At 33.4% G+C, this 17573-nt stretch overlaps 1 long non-coding RNA gene and 1 other non-coding gene across 7 annotated transcripts; one reads left to right on the top strand and one right to left on the bottom strand.

Moving 5' to 3' along the window:
- Nucleotides 1-834: 834 nt before the first annotated feature.
- Nucleotides 835-6574, bottom strand: LOC107842368. 5 transcript variants are annotated; one of them, XR_007045154.1, is made up of 5 exons: nucleotides 3719-6569; nucleotides 3374-3475; nucleotides 2225-2327; nucleotides 1586-2148; nucleotides 835-1410 (listed from the first exon to the last, which is right to left on the bottom strand). It is a non-coding gene; the product is annotated as an uncharacterized LOC107842368 (transcript). The 5 variants fall into 5 exon arrangements; XR_007045155.1 differs by having other exon boundaries at nucleotides 1586-2125; XR_007045157.1 differs by having other exon boundaries at nucleotides 1586-2327; nucleotides 3719-4055; nucleotides 6208-6569.
- A 3155-nt stretch (nucleotides 6575-9729) lies between these two features.
- On the top strand, nucleotides 9730-16559 carry LOC107842366. 2 transcript variants are annotated; one of them, XR_001665715.2, is made up of 7 exons: nucleotides 9730-9865; nucleotides 9942-10026; nucleotides 13765-13848; nucleotides 14106-14200; nucleotides 14309-14392; nucleotides 15541-15651; nucleotides 16501-16559. It is a non-coding gene; the product is annotated as an uncharacterized LOC107842366 (long non-coding RNA). The 2 variants fall into 2 exon arrangements; XR_001665713.2 differs by having other exon boundaries at nucleotides 13765-14200.
- Nucleotides 16560-17573: the final 1014 nt, after the last annotated feature.

Here is a 17573-nt window from a genome sequence, read left to right as displayed (position 1 = left end):
ACCCGTGAAATTTTCTCAAAATAAAGGAGAAATTTGAAGTTGTGTTTATAAACTCTAACAATAATCATAAATTCACGAAAAATGAAGAATTTTGGACATAAGAATGAAAGAAAATCATTATTGAAGTTCTACATACCTGAAATTGAAATAGCTCTTGATCTTGGTATCCTTGAAACTTTAATATTAGGACATGGAAGTTTGGAGAAGAAGGGGAGAGATTTTTATACCCTCTCTTTTATACTCTGATAAACTGAAGGGTTTTAAGAGTTGAGGAACAATTTATAATATATAGAAAGGGCCAAAGTGCCTTTTAAATAAAATATTGAAAAAATCCTGTTGGAGTCTTATGCGAACCGTAAAAAGTGCTTTACCACCGCATAAGGCTTTCAGTAACTTTTTCAAAATAATTGCTTGCATTTCTTGATTTCCACTAGGTTTTTTGGGTGCATAAAAAGGTCTTTGTCCGTAAACTAGTCCGCAAAACCTTTCCAAATGTGACGGTCAGATCATTATTTTATGGTAAAATATTCATAACTTTCTGCTCTGGAATCGATTAACTAGCGGTCAGTGGCATTAAAAAGAAGACACGAAGAACATTAATATATAGTGGGTCTTGGCTAAAAAAGTTTCACATTCTAGTAGTAGTACTTGTTTGAAATTGACCCTAATAAAATGTTATGCTGAAACTCAATCAGTAAAGGAGCTTTCAGCTCATCTTTGAGTTAATTAGAGGTTCCTAATAACCTTTATTCATATTCAAGGCTCTTCCCACACTAAAGAATTGATCTTTAACACTTACAGAATATAAGAAATCATGGGGTTCGTGTCGATACATATTTAAAGAAAGATTCATATCTTGGTTTAGAAGTTTGAGTTATTATAATAGTAGTTCATCAAATCGATCTGCTCAACCAGTTTTTGCTTCATAGAGCCCCGTACATATACTTTCTGGATGATCTACCTAACTGTGTGTCTTTTCTCCCTCTGTTCTTTCTAAAACACACTAGTGTTTCGTTCTAACCAAATATGATAGATGGTATATGCTAGACACAATATGTAGAAATCAGCTTTCACATTTTTCCACTTCTGTTGATGATTGCCCATTCCATTTCTTTTATCCAATCTTTGGCAAATCGTGTAATCCCCAACCATTGCAGCATCTTGTTTCATATCCTTGAGGAGTATGTGCACACAAAAAATAAGTGATTATGACTCTCCATCGTGTAATTGCACAGTACACATTTAGCTGAGTCAACAGTTCCCCACTACATTAGACGATTCTTTGTAAGCATTCATTCTAGCAAAGCAATGTATAGCTTGAAAATCTATTTTGGGCAGCTAAGGTTGTTGCAAAGAAACCTTCACCATTCAACTTTTGATACATCCCCACGCATCTGTACATACAATTTCCTAATACAAAACTTGGTCAGTTTAATCAAGCTATGTTCAGCTACTATAATTTAACCTTTTATACACTTATTATTCATATATATATATATAATAGAGGGTCATGGCCATTGTCATGATTGTACTGAAGTCAAAGGATAAATAATCATAAATAGTAGTAGCTTTAAGAAAAACATACGTATAATATGTCTCTACATGAGAATGGTGCTCTTCCAACAACTATCTAAACTTGTAGGTGTTGCTATGTTTTTCATCATTCTTCTTGTTGCAAGTGTTAACTTCTTTACCTGCATTTGATCCATGTCCCTGCATACCCTGCACCACAAAGTATTCCAACAACTTACAAATTAATAGCCAGACAACAAAGTGAAAGATGGAAATAGCTGTACTATTTTGTTAACAAAGAATATAAGATTATCTTGCTGAAGCCCCCTGGACTCCTTGTCCTGAATAAAATACAAGTCCATGGTGTCACGCCAGAAGCCGGGATCCATTTCAACATCTGAAGCAATTTCAACCTCCTTATTATTGGCTTTCACTAACATGTCAGATTTCTTCTTCACCATAGTTAGCAACTCAAACCTGCCACGTAATCCTCAGATAATCTATAAAATGGGCCTTACTTTCTCAAGTTCTTACTACTAAAAATAAAGCAATCCATTCTCATGATAAAACCCATGTGTCAGCTTGAGAGTCATTATACATGATGAATGTACATCTGCAATTTAAGTAGCATTCCATCTGTATGTCAAAATATCAAGCACCATGTATATCAGAAACTGTGAATCGACAGAATTGATAAAGAATTCTATGATACCTGTATGAAAAGAGAAACGGCAAATGGCTTTTCACTTCATCGTCGCTGAGGTCACGTAGCTTTATAGTTTCATTATTTCGTTTTGATGTAGATTTTCTAAGACCTGTATAATTGATCAATAGATACAACTGAATTGAATTAGGAAAATGAATAAAACATTATTTGTTCGTGTATGCCAAAGAGAAATACTACTTTAGCACAACATGAAGTATTATGCACCGTTATAGAATGCATGTGCGTTTTGAACTGAGGTTAGACTCAACCAAATGTCAAACTAATTTGGAGCATGCTTTTAGTGTATATAGTTCAACGCATTTGATTTAAGACTTAAGAGAAATAACATCAAATATGGGAAAGAAACTGATGTAATTTGTCCTACCCTTACCTAAAGGCAATTATTGTTGGCAAAATTATTCACAGATGTTGCTCCTTACTCTCAATAACTAAATGGAGCTCGACAAATTAACATGATCATATGATTTTTAAAATTTATCTATTCACAAACTATAGTTTTAAAGTTTGAAGTAATTTTACTTCAAATGCAACTAACAGGTGTCATCCAAAAATCTTATAGCTCCTATCATCAGCAAATTAGAAAAGCTTCCCTGCATATTCACCTCAACCAGCCTATATAGAAAATATCTTGTCATCATCACTTTGCATTCTTTCCCATCAAGAGTTTTTCTTTTGCCAAAGGAGCAGGTGAAAGATCATGAACATAGAATAACACCATGTCTACGGACAGCGGTGAAATATTTTGAGATCACAATCCAGTATAATTAGATGTAAGAATATCTAAGCAAACTAATCAGAGGCGGACATTTCATAGTCTAAACAATGGGTAAGATAGCATAACATTCAAGTGATGAGATGGAAATCATCACTGATAATTAAGGGTCTAGAATTCTAGGAATCCAGACATTAGCAACTTGAGAAATGATTAAAAAGTAATAAGATGATGGTCTAATTTGAATGATTAATTCTACAAGTGCATTGATACTCATAGGCTTGAATAAGCAAAGCATTTTGTTTCATTAAACTTGCAAAAAGAAGCCAGATAATGGAATGACATAATGTGATAACTTCATAAAGTTCGTACCTTTACTCTATTTGCTTACTGATCCAACAATTAAGAAATAAATCTGGTACCTTTTCCCTAGGTCGCTGCTTTTTTGGGGCATGTGGTCGAGAGGTGGACCTGCGAACTTATGACACCAGTCAAATTGCAAGCACCAACAGCAGCAATACTACCTGGTTTTATGGTAAGCTTATTCAACTTCAGAACATGGAGGAATAAGCACAGAACTAATGCATGATGTTGACAGCATTTATACATAAAAAGTGGTTTAGCCTGTACAACATTCATCATCATTGTTACTTCGCATATCAAAAGTCCATCGAACACATAATATAACTCCATAAAAGTATCAAATTAACATAGTTGGTGGAAGAATGAGAGTGTTATTCTAGCCAACTTAGTTTTGCATTGGTTACCTCTTTAGCATCTTCTATATCTTTTGAACTTTGGAAAAAGATTGATATACTGTCCTTTATCCACCATATGTCTTATTACTTCATGCGCTTTGGACAACTTTCCAGCATTTTTCAAGTAATTGACTAAAGTAAAATGGAAGCTTATGCTGACAACCCGAACTTGTACATCACTATCACTTAAAAAAGGTTAGCTATAATCAACAAACCATCCAGCTAATGATATATGATGCACACTATTCAATTTATATAATCTAGATCGCCAACAACATCTAGAGCATCCCTACGATCATCGAACTCAATGAATGCATAACCTGGAGGTCGTCTTGCAACCCAAACACTGCAACAAATAAATAAAACTTCAATTATGTGCAGAACAAAAATACTCACATATCTAACATGACAAACAAATGAGGCTTGAAACAGACAACTCCGAAAGAAGTAAAAGCAACAACAGAAAAAAGGGCGGCATGTAGAAAGGCCCGAAAAATATGATCTTCGTCATTGCTCTTCTGGAACATGAGAAGAAAAATAAAGATGACATCATGAAGAGGAAAATATCATTGACACCGCAAATGGTTATAATGCTACATAAAAATGAACAAAGGGAGTAACATATCTCCTTTGAAATGATCTCTTTTGGGGATTCAGGGGGCATTTGGCCATAAAATTCTCGAAAACTCCGAATTCAATTGTTGACTTTTTCAGGAATTTCAGAAACACCATAATTTTTTTTTCACTTTTTTCACTCCAAGTTACTTGCAAAAATTCAAAAACAGCTTTAACTGGTATTCATGGCCAAATACTACTCCAATTTTCAAATATCACTTTTTTCCTTTGGAAACAGAAACTGCTTTTCTCAAGTACTAACAATTCGCATGGCCAAACGCCCCCTACGGACTTCGACAATTCACCCACACTCCACCTCAAGGCAAAAGTGGTCTTTCTCATTCCTTGTTTGCTGATTTGAACTCCCACCTAAATGATTAGAGGCAGCAGGCTCTACTACATGAGCGACCTCCCTCGAGGATTTAGATTTTAAGTTCCATTTTCTAAACTCAAAGCAAAGCAGTCAGTCCAGTACCATATTTAACATCATTGAACAAAGAAAGGAACTATAAGATAGCTTGTATACATTCTCCCAGAACTCCGTTGGAGAAGTAATCACTATACATGAAGAAATAACCAACAAGGTGTATGAGATAATACACAAAGTAGTTCCATCGTCAGACAATAGTTACAACCAGAAGGAGGTGATATTTGAACTTCAGTAACTACCAATATGCTAGAAATAGTAGGATATGGTTCTTGTGGGTAGGGGTGTTCACAGGTCGGTTATTGGTACAGACAGCTAAATAAAAGCATCAACTTTTCGGCTGCATGCAGGCGAGTTGCAGCCTGCCATGATAAAATGGAAATTGCACTTTCACATACTTGTATTCTCAGAATGTCCCTTCAACCATGACAATGCGGCAGAATTAATCAAATACTAACATTTGGTAACTGTATAAAAGAAAGGAAATAGTTTTTGAGTTTAACGCTGATCCGGTCATAAAACAGACATTCCTTAAATGAATTAAGACGAAACCATATTTCAGACCCAATTTCATGGAAAATAAATAATAGTACCACAAAAAAAACTTGAAACCAAGAGAATCATTCTCGGCCACCACTTTGCATAAAGGCACAATGCATATATAGATGACCTATAAATTGACAATGGACTTATACAAAGGACAAAACTTAATATCATTCTAGAGAACTAAATTCTCGAGAGTTCCTGCCAGAAGTGATGAATTGAGATCTCTGCAACAGAAAGAAAACATTACAGAAAAATTACACACAATGAAACAGAAGCAGACAAATCTCTGATAAATCAAAAATTGATAAAGTATAGACAAAAAATTCTAATGAAAATGGAAAAATATCCAAAAATAAGATTACTTAACAAAATCTCAAGAGATGAACATTGTTGGAGTTAATTTTTTCTTGGACTAAGGGATTGCTAAAGAATCAATTATTTCAGACATATTGTCAAACATCACATGTGCGTCGGTGTGAAAATCATGGACCAACAAAACATGCATTTAGAATATCCAACAGAAAATCATAGTTCAAAAATAAATATCGACAAAAACTCCAGAGAATGTATGAGTATTTTATCATTTTTTCAAACTGTAAAAGCTAACCAAAATCACTCCAAGACTTATTTAATACTCTTTCCCATATTCTTGAGAGTCTCCAATATAGAGTAAACCTGCAGAAGGTGAATAACTCATATCCATTTTAACAGTTCCTAAAACCTCCAAAGAGAAAATGAAAGTTAAGGACGATCTACCCGCCCTACTGGACGAATAGCGCCGTGAAATTACTGCTAAAGCCGCCGAAAACGATCTCCTCTTTGCTTTTCAACTCCAAATAGAAAAGGTCATGATCAACTCTCTCCTACAAAACCCAAAACAAAAAAATGTTGCTTCAAGTTCAAAACTCACTTTCTACAACGCCGTTTTCCATCTTTTCACCGAGGAATTAACTTAGCAAGATCATTGCAGAGGTCTTATGGAGGAGAAGGTTCGTCGAAGGGCAGTGTGGCAACGATAAATGTAGAGTGTTTTAGGGTTTGAGTGAAGGGTTAATGGGTGATGATGTTGAAATTGGGATTAAGAGGGATGAAATCTTGATGTTTGTGATCGAGTGAGATACACTCATGGGTTTTTCAGTAGCTAATAGAACACGTGTTAGCTACTGAAAGAGGATACAAGTTATGAATTTTCAAAATGACCAATTTGCCCCTATTTATCCATATGGTTCAATATATGTTGCTTTTGTGCAAGGTTTTAAAGCTGTGTTAGTCCAACTCTATTCGCTAATATATAAAGAGAAAGAGTATATATATACATATATATATATAATTGTATATCGTAATTGTATATCGCGTAAAAATGAGGCTATGTGAGTGTAACTAATTTTATGGGCTATGTAAATATAAATAATTTTTTAAAAAGGTATTTCCTTCATTTTGAAATAAGTAAATTATTGAAATATTTATTGATGTTTCAAAATAAATAAATCATTGAATTTTTTTTTAAATTTACTCTCATGATTTGATAACCAATTAACTTTTGAAAAGGTATTACAAAGTCAACTTTTTTTTTTGGGGTAAAATAAAAAGTTGTGTTAAATTTATGTTCTTAATATTTTTTTTCTTAATATGTGTGCCAAAATCTAATAATTCATTTATTATAAAACAGAAGGAGTATATTTTTTGAAATTTTCCCTATTTAATTTGGTGGAAAAAATTGACAGAAAGGAAAAAAGTGATGCAGGGGTCTATTCAGGGTTTCTTATTAAAAGAGAAACATGCATATAGCAGATAAAACAAAAAAAACAAAAAAACAATGACATAACTGGGGATATGAATAGCCGGTACATATAATTAGTTACCATTATACATGAATATGAAGAGAGAATTAAAAACAACTGAAATTTGCAAGCCAGTCATGCAGCATCACATATAATTAGTTACCATTATACATGAATATGAAGAGAGAATTAAAAACAACTGAAATTTGCAAGCCAGTCATGCAGCATCACTGACCCTCCGCAACCCCCCCCCCCGGCCTAATAAGCGGAAAAATTCTAAGGAGAAGGAAAAGTTAAACTACTAAAGAGCACATAAATAAACATCATGAGGGAAAAATGTTGGAGTTATAATTATGAATTTTAATAGTACAGCAACACACAGGAGAAATTAATAAATAGGAATCTTGGAAAAAGGTATTTGTTTCGAGCCTAAGATATGAACAGATCTTTGATAGGGAATAATTCCACCGAATGAGCCCTGTGTAATGGTTCAAATTTGAATTAGAGAGACTCATATTCGATATCGGACATAAATGAAAATCAAATAATAAAAAAATTGGCAAAAGAGATATGTCTAATCAACTCAATGAGAGAAATAATAAATGAGATTTTCATATTCTAAAAAAGACAATATTACATTGTTTAAAAGGGTCACAGATCAAGAACTTAGCACTAACAATCTGTGAAACTAAATGTGAACTAAAAAAAATTTCTTAAAAAAAGGGGAACGGAGACAACTTATAAAGTATGTGATCTGTAAATTCCAAAAGAATTGCTATGAAATATGGATTGAATAACCAAAAAGTTATTCATTGTGTTTACACATTGCAGAAAGCCTCAGACGAAAAACGTAAAAAAGAAAAAGGAGAAAGAAAAAACTAAGTTATTGCATATCCATTAACTTTATATGTGATTGTTATTTAAAAATTGATTAAGCCATACTTATTTGGTCTTATTAGGTAGAAGGAAGTTGAACATTCTCCCTCCTTTTCGAAATATATTCCTTGTTGACTTACATTTTTCTTAAAAAAAAGTATATATTATGAATTTATTTACCAAATTAGTATTATTACTTATGTTTTGAAAATATAAATTTGAGTATATACATTTTTTGTAATCATTTAATTATATGGGTAGATCTGAAAGAGCATAATAAGACTGTTGATTTTTTAAATGGGACAACTAAATTAGAATAAATATTTTTAAAAAGAGGGTCAACTAAAACAAACAGAGGAAGTACATCATATTTAAATAAAGAATGCAAATATATGTAAGTTTTTTATAACACATGCAATATAATAAGATGTAATAAATATATGATAGAATTTTTTTAAAGAAGGAAAAGCTCCCAATTGTTTAAAAATTAATTTTAAATTATCAAACAAAATAGGCAACTAATCCGCACTTTGCACGATTATTATAATCTTATTAATTTAAATTTAAAAAAAGGACACTCATGTTCTTCACAAATATATAGTTTTAAAGAAATAAAATGTCTTTTTAATAATATTTTGAGACTTTCACTTATAAAAAATATTATCAACTTCCTTTTATTTTGAGAAAAAAAACTCCAAAAAAATAAAATACTCCATCTCGTTTGAGTTCACTTTTACATAATTTTTGAAACTCACTCTTTGTTTTATAAATATTATAGTATTTTAATTTCTACTTGTGGGAGTAAACCGGATATGTTGTTATTAAATTTCTCATATAATTAGTATTTTGACTATTTCGTTGTATATAATATTTTGTATGTAGTTATCAAACATGTAAATTTCATTGTTAAAAACTTGAAGCGTGTATGTTTGAATTCACATCGAATACATAATTGTGTCACATAAAATAGGACGAAAGAAATGATGTAATATTTTTACGTACCTTCTATTGAATTTTTAGTACTTTTACTAATTGCATACTTAGGCATTTCACTAACACAAAATACTCCTTAAATTTGCTAAATATTCTTTTAAAAAAGATTAGCATTCTTTTTTTTTTTCACTTGCCATTTCTTTAGGCATATATTTTCAACATAATTCCTCGTCAGACATAATAAAATCGGATAGAAACATTACTACTCTTTGTTCTTAAGTCGAAAATTATCATATTCTATAAAGGTAAAATTACTTTAAAAATAATTTTTAGAGAAAGAGGACTCATATTTTAATTTTTAGATTTTTTTGCTCGGTCTCCAATGGATATTGCTTCTAACAATATTTCTTCATAGTAATCATAATGATTCAAACCTGAGACCTTCTAGTTAGGAGCGAAGAAGACTCATATAAATACTATAGTAGCATGTCCTTATCATCAAGTAAATATTGATTAAAGATATTTTAGTTTATGAATAATATAGCACTTTATAGACATTAACAATTTATAGTTAATTAAAGGAGTTAATTAAAGGTTGAGTTGACCATTACATAATTTATAGTTTGTTTTTTAATTAATTTGAGAATTTTATAAATAATAGAGCAAACAAACAAAAAAGTCTTTACACACAAATGGGTCAACCCATTCGAAAACACACAAAAAACAAAAATTTAAAGGCCCTACTCCTATCTGATAACCCAATGACCCGACCCAATGCTACCTACTCTATTAGATATAAGCAAAAATTTAGGGTTTCGTAATCCATTTTTATCCGTCTTCAACCTCAGTAACCCTAAGACACCGGAAAAAAATATTTTCGCTTCCATTGCTGAATCGTAGCTTCCTCTTGTACCAGCTTTGGGTGATCAACTCTATGCCCTAGATGGTTGCTATATCTGCATATATCAGTTTTCAGAAGTAAGTGTCCATGCTTGTCTTGTTTTAACTATTTCTTCATTTTCAACTTATTTTTCCTCTTTTTTGTTAATCCTAGCTGTTCTCTCGGGTGGATGGAAATTTTATCTTCTTTTTGTGCTCTGTTGAGGGTTCTAGGCCCCTGAAGATTATTACTTTTTTTAGTAAGCTCAGTACCTACTCTCTGTCTTTTTTTTCAGTCATAATTGATTTTTCTGACCCTTTTCTTTTTGTAGCTATGGCTAATATGGAGATAATGGGATGCCCAAAATCACTAAGTATTTGGATAGTAATATACTCTTTAGGTTTACGAATTGCAAACCACCCAAGTAACCCTTCCCTTTTACTGCAAGTCCTTTTTGTTGGTTGCTGTAGTGTAAGCTAGATAGCTTTTTTCACTCTGTTTCATGTCTCCTTGGCTTATAAATATTTTCATGTGAACAACTAAGCTATAACCTTCCCAGCCCCTGACCCCTTTGTTGGTGACAATCTTAAGTAAGGACATTGCCTGTGAATTCTAACTAATGTAAAATTGTGATTATGAAATCCCCTTTATTAATGGCTAAATTAGCTAAATGATCAGCTAATTGATTTTCATCCCTCATAATATGTTAAAACTGTACTTTTTTATTTTCCAACAATGTCCAAATTTTCTCTATTGACTTTGTTATGTTCCATGGATAACTTCATTCTCTTATTAACGATTTTTGAATAAGTAGAGAATCTGTCTTAAATATTACTTTGTTGTGATGTGTGACAACAATGTCTTGTTGCTTGTAAAATAGCACTTGCCTCTGCTTCCACATTAGAAGTATCATCTATATTAGCTCCTTGTGCATAAATCAAATCTCCTTGTTCATTCCTTAGGCAAAATGCATAAGATTTAATACCAGAATTCCCTCTAGGTGCTCCATCAGTATTATATTTAACCCATCCTTCCTTAGGAAACTTCCAGAGTACTTTTGTAACCTTTACCTTTGATCTGCTATGCTCAAATTCATTTAAAATATCAGGCCATGCATGAGGAAACTCTTGAATTGGCTTCCTAACCTTCAGTAATATTCCAATATTCCTGGTGATATTGAATATTACTCTCTGCCCTGATATGCTCACTACTGGAAATTACCCCTATGGCAACGAACTTTTTGGCGATACTTAACAAAGCGTTGCAATAGATGGTCTATTGCGACGCTTTCAAGCGTTGCCATAAATAATTATTCTATTAGCTCTAATTTAACACTATAACCGGCGCATTTGACATTAAGCATTGCAATAGATAAATAAAATAAGCTATAGCAATGCTTATTTTTTTCCCTCAATTTTCACAAAATATTTTATTAAGTCTGCCAAAACAAAAACATTTTAATAAAAATTTTCTCCAAAACTTAAGCTTAAACCGACTCTTAAATCCCTAAATCACTAAATTTTTCTCTAAATCGTATCACAATCTTTTTCTCTAAATGTTCGTCCTTATAGAGTTTTATAATAACCATCACTAAATAGTAATCACACACTTTTTCTCTAAATCATTGAAGGTTAGTTCTGTGGACTTTCATCTAAGATTGCCCTAATCGCCGGCAACGAATTTTTCATAATTCTGTTGGAGATCGGCCGACGACGAATTTTGAAGATTTTGCTGTAATTCTTTGGGTTTTTGTGGGGATTTTGCTGTAGCTATAACTAAACGATGCTTATTGTATCAATAAGTACTCACCCTATTCCTTTTTCTCTTTTCAAATGAGCCTGTGGTAGTTGGTCGAATTAGATTTTACTGACTTTTGGTGATTTTTCTGTAGATGTTATCGATTTTTGGGGATTTTACTGTAGATTTTATTGATTTTTGGGGATTTTGCTGTAGATGTTACTGATTTTTGGAGATTTTGCTGTAGATGTTACTAATTTTTAGGATTTTGCTGTAGCTTTGATTATTTTTTTGTTGAATGTTTGATTTTAGTGATAAAGTTGAGTCTTTTGGAACTATGACTGTGCTTGATATTGCTTTGACTTCTCTACTTTATGTGGCTGTACGAAACTGTTAACAACAGAAACCGTTGTTACCGATATTGGTACGGTAGATAATGTAAAAGAGGTTTTGATTGTGCGTTGCTCGGAATCGCACTCTCTAAAAATGTTGTTGTATCTGTGTTGGATCCTCCAAAAATGTACACTACCTTTGGTACATTTTTGAGATGTCCAAGCAAAATAGGTTAGAAGTACCCTGTGTTTTCAAGAGCTTGTTCGTTCATGCTAAGGCTTCCGACTTTACTAGAATTTCCATGGCTCCCAAACGTTTCCATACCACATTTGTGCTTTGCGGCATGGATTGCAATCAAATCTCTATATTTTGGAACTTCATCTTGATCCTCATTTTCATCCCCCTCCTCTACCTGTATTTGCTCCTGGAGATACCAAAGTGTGCTTTGTATTAGTATGTATAAATATTTTAAGTCCAAAGAAATAATCTTGCAAAACAAGAGAAAGAAAATAATATAGGAAAAGAGGAAATAAAACCTGAGTACGAGTCTCACGTCCATTCTCCAAATGGCCTGTATGTGATGAAACCTTATTGTTTGATTCTGTAGAGCTATCTTTTGGTGGTGGTTTCGTCGAAATTAAGATGTTTTTCATTAATTTTTTTGGTGAAAAAAACTTGTCCATTTCTGATTTGGGGTGAACAACATGGATTGAAATGTGTTCTTAACCATCTGCATTTTTAAGAGGTGCACAAAAAATCTTAAAAACTAATTTATGAACCTGATGTAACCAAATTAAGAATTGAATTTTTTTAGTAAACTATATATATAGTGGTTATAACGGGATATTCAAAAGTGATTATAACGGGATATTTAGAAGCTATGAAGGCTTCCTCTTTTACGACTTTCAGACATTTGCCTAGTTTAACAGGTGTTGTCAATGTCCTGCAATTTAAGTTTATTGATCGAGTTACTTTGTGTAAGTGTTGGTGGGAGGTAACAGGTACTACATGAAATTTTATTATTTCCATGAATTGGAAATCCCTTTCCGAATAGAGTAGTTTGACTCAAGAGGTATGCAGGAGAAAGGTCAATCCAATAGGGTCTTGTCTCGTGATTTTCATGCTTTTCGCAGGTAGTAAACTTAGGACGACGAGTTGAGAGCGATTCAAACTTCCAACTATGAACTGAGTGCGACCTGTCTTTGATTCTCTAATTTGTCAAAAGTAAGAGGAAAAGACCCTCCAATACTATGAAAATTAGAAAGAAAGACCTTATTCAAGTCTCCCCTTTTAGGTGTAAAACCCGTGTTTTGGGGTCTCAAAACCATCCTCATTCAGTTATCTCTCAGTAAATAGCTAAAAAATGTGAAGTGCCATTCTTTGATAATCTCTAACTCGAAGGTAATATGCCATTATTAAGATTCACATGCACTATAGTTCCGTAAGGTAATATGCCGTTAACTAAATTTACATACATCATAGTTCCCTTGGGTAGGTATTGCGAGAAAAACTTTACCAAACAACAGCTGGGATACATACGTGGAATCTACAGGTTGTTACTCCTATGCCTTACCAGTGCAACTACTAGGATATCCTCGTAGGTACAAGGAAAACTATTTCTTTAATGAAATGAATTCAATTTCTTATAGTTCTATTTTTTTGCGTGTGTTAAATTTTCTTTTCGTACATATTCTATATCCATTCTTGTTTAGATAGCGGATCACTTTAATTCTCAATATAGAGAGAACATTATGTCTCAATATCCTGCCTTCAACTTTGCTTTTTGACAATTTGTTGTTTGTGGTAAGATTTTTTTTTAATCTTGATATGTGTTATTGTGTTGTTTGGGTGGGTTGTATCTGAATAGAGCAGAATTAATGCAAAAGATTTATATAATCAACCTGAGCTAATACTTAAAATGCTGCAGGTTGCTAGCTTTGGTGGCTCAAACATTGATCTGTCTGCCTGGGAGGACAAGAAGAACCCTAGTAAATCTCGCTTTCCTGCTCAAGTGAGATAGTTCTTTACCATATAATCTGAACAAAATGCATTGTGTTCCAATTATGGGTTCAGATCTAACACTAGTCAAGATTTTAGTAGGTGTTCCATCTCAAAAGTTCTTGGTTCAGATAAACCCATAACCAAATGATGACATCCACCTCTGGATACTTCACAAAAGAGGAAAATTTTATGTGTACCAGGTTTCTTATGTGATAGAACAGGGAAGCCACTAATCATCTACTGCTACATTTTGATTCAAACTGCCAGGTCTAGACTCAATAGGTTTAGGGGTGCAGTGGGTGAGGCCAAAGGATGTCAACAGTCTAATGTGAAGACGGAAGGGACAAAACATTGGGAACAAGGTGAAACAGTTTCGGAGGACTATCCCTTTGTGCATTTGTTTTTTTGTGTTGTTTGTAGTTAGATGGTGTTGTTATTCAGTTTTTGAGCTAATGCTTAAACTGCTGCAGGTTCCTAGCTTTGGTGGCTCAAATATTGATCTGTCTGCCTGGGAGGACAAGAAGAACCCTAGTGAATGTCGCGTTCCTACTCAAGTGAGATAGTTCTTTACCAATAAATGTAGCCGCAACTTTTTTTCTTTGTGCAAGGAACACAGGATGTCATAGATAACGGAGTCATTGTAATTTCCCTTTGTTCTTGGTAATCTTTTGCAGTACCTTCTCGGTGCTAGCTTAATAAAATATAATATTTTATTTTTTAAAATGCTAGGTTATTCCGAAAAAGTCTGTTGAAATTTTAGTGTTGTGCATTATCAAGTTTATCCACTACTCTTGGCATCTTCTGAGGTTTGCAATTTACTCATACCGCGCACTCTCCTCCTTGTTGAGACCATGTGTATTCTCTTCTTGTTGCATAAAGGTTATAGTTTTATTTGCGAGACCAACCTGCTACCATTAGTAAACAACCTTATAGACTTAACGGCCACCGTTTAAAGCCTAATCTATACGTAAAACTGATGTTTAACCAGCAACTGAGAGACGGTGATCTTCTAGAATTGGTTAAAACAGGAAATAGGGAAAGAAAAATAGCGCTCGTTAGTGAATGCTGCATTTGTCCCTCATCAGTTGTGTAAGGATCATCTAATTATCTCATTACAACCAGACCAGCAATACGCATCCAGGCTTTAAAGTTTCAGCCTTGCCTAAGATACTTACGTTAATCTCTACCAAATATCTCATATTGTAGTATGTAGATCATTGTCAAGTACCAATGTATGGAACAACATCAACAGGAGCTATTAGGCCTTTGTCAAGTGTTCAAATGCAATCACCATACCATTATGATTTCTCATCAATAACGCATGAAATGTTATCGAGACAATAAACTATATACTATTCGATTAATCGTTATTTTTTTGATTTATTTAGAATCTGCAAATATTATTATACATGTATAAAAAGTTACACAGAGAGTTCTCCCATTTTTTCCTTGGAGGTGTTGAGCATAACAGAGAACTATAATACTATACTTTGTGTACAGTGAATTATTGGTTGGTACATGTTTTCTCAATTGATTTATTCCATCTCATTATAGAGTAACACGACTGTGTATCCAATTTTCCAGTGGTGTTACATGCGTAGGCTATGTTCATTTTACTGTTTGGTTTTTACAGTTGTGCTGTAGAATATTTGTTGTCTGTATTCACAATGATCCTACATCTATTAACTTGGTATAGCTTCAGGTTGTCCAATGATTCCAAGAGTTGTTTGCTCAAACCAAGTATAAAGAGGCTGCTTACTGCAGAATCCCCACAAGGCGTACTCCGTACACTAAATACTGTTGCTAAATCCAGGTATTGGCTATGTTATCTAATCATGGAAAAAAACTACCTTACCAAATCTGTGTTATTTCATATCAGATTATTTGTTGCCCTTCAAGGTCACAGAGGGTTGTAAAATCTTTGTAGCTTCTTGTTTTCTGTCCCTTATAATTCCTCATCTTGAATAGTATAGAATTAGGTAAAGCTCTTTTTTCACTATTACCAGGTAGCTGCTCTCCTTCTAGGTGGTAATTTCCTCTAATCAAGCATAAATTCATCAAGAACTCCTTCCATACTTTTTGCTCTTCACTACCGTAATCTTTGTCTTGATCTACATACCGGGATCTCTCTGTCAAGATAACGAGCAATTCAAGAAGTGCGGAGAGCCATTTAGATACGGCGACATGGATATTAATTACCCTTTCTAGGGAGGGAGCATGCCAAAGTACTGTGGTCATCCAAGTTTTGAAATAAAGTGCGAGAATAACATCCCCAAAATTGATATTTGAATCAACAACATACAAAGTGATAGCGATCAACACTCCAACTCGAATAGCAACCCTTGCTAGAGATGATTTACTGAGTGATATTTGAGTGATATTTGTTTAGATAGACCTGAGAACGCCTCCTTAGATTTAAACACTTTCAGCTGTATTACGGCTGCACCTTAGTCACTAGTCAGCAAATGCCAAATGACCCAAGAGTCTTTGGTTGTGGTGGAGGCTTGTTTGGTTTATACACGCTGATCAATGTTCCAGATTGGTTGATTTGCCTCTTCACTAGCTAACTTATATGTGGTTTACGTACTTATTTTGTTGTGGAATAGTACTTTTTATGTTGTCATTTAAGTATTAATTTATATTATTTATTTTCTTTTTATAGGTGTCCAAAATGAAGAAAGAGATAAAGGAAAATGATGAAGACATTGACCTTACTTGAGAAGATTTTTGGGTTGTGGATAAATGCTCTAATATCAATAGTTTTGTGTTGAATTTTTTGAAACTTATCGTGACTTGAACTTGCTAGTATGTAAAAACTTAACTAATCATTTGGACTTGATTACATTTTACTTTTGGGTTTAAATTAATAGCTTGTTGCATATTTTGAATTATGAGATTATTAATGAATGATTTTGTTTTGTGATGTGTATATATTGTGTTATAATTTATTATGTATGTAAATAAAAATATATATTAATACGACTATTTATATATATAAATCGTTTCAATTTAATAACATGTTGCAATCATTGTTGAAAATCATGGTTGCAGTAGATCAATAAATCATTGCAATAAGTAGTCAAAAAGCGTTGCAACAGAATAACAAAAATGTCGCAATAGATGCTATTGCAACGGTTTAATTTCGTTGTAATAGATGCTATTGCAATGGTTTAATGTCGTCATAATAGATTCTATTGCAATGGTTACGCACGGTTAATGTCGTTGAAATAGAATCTATCGCAACGGTTCATAACCGTTGCAATAGAATCTATTGCAACGGTTTGTAACCGTTACAATAGATGAAAATAGGCGTTCCAACAAGTAATAAAATAGTTGTAATAGGTAGTCAAAAAGCGTTGCAACAGAATAACAAAAGCGTCACAATAGCTGCTATTGCAACGGTTAGCAATCGTTGCAATAACATCTATCGTGACGGTTTACAACCATTGCAATAGATGAAAACAGGCGTCTCAATAAGTCAAAAAATAACCGTCGCAATAGGTCTATCTATGGCGACGGTTGGTAGAAACCGTCACCATAGCTCTACCTAGGGTGACGATTTAGACAACCGTCGTAGAAACTATTGCCATAGACCTATTGCAATGCCCACCTATGAGACGCTTGCAGAACCGTTGCGATAGGTCTATGGCAATGATTTTTTGGTCTATTTCAACGGTTTTGCAACCGTCACCATAATTTATAGATTTATCATGTCTCAAAGTTTCAAACCGTATA

The sequence above is a fragment of the Capsicum annuum genome, chromosome 9 (genome assembly GCF_002878395.1).
Source record: "Capsicum annuum cultivar UCD-10X-F1 chromosome 9, UCD10Xv1.1, whole genome shotgun sequence".
Classification (NCBI taxonomy): Eukaryota; Viridiplantae; Streptophyta; class Magnoliopsida; order Solanales; family Solanaceae; genus Capsicum; species Capsicum annuum.
Note: the sequence above shows the minus strand (reverse complement) of the source record. Positions and strands in the feature narration are given on the sequence as shown.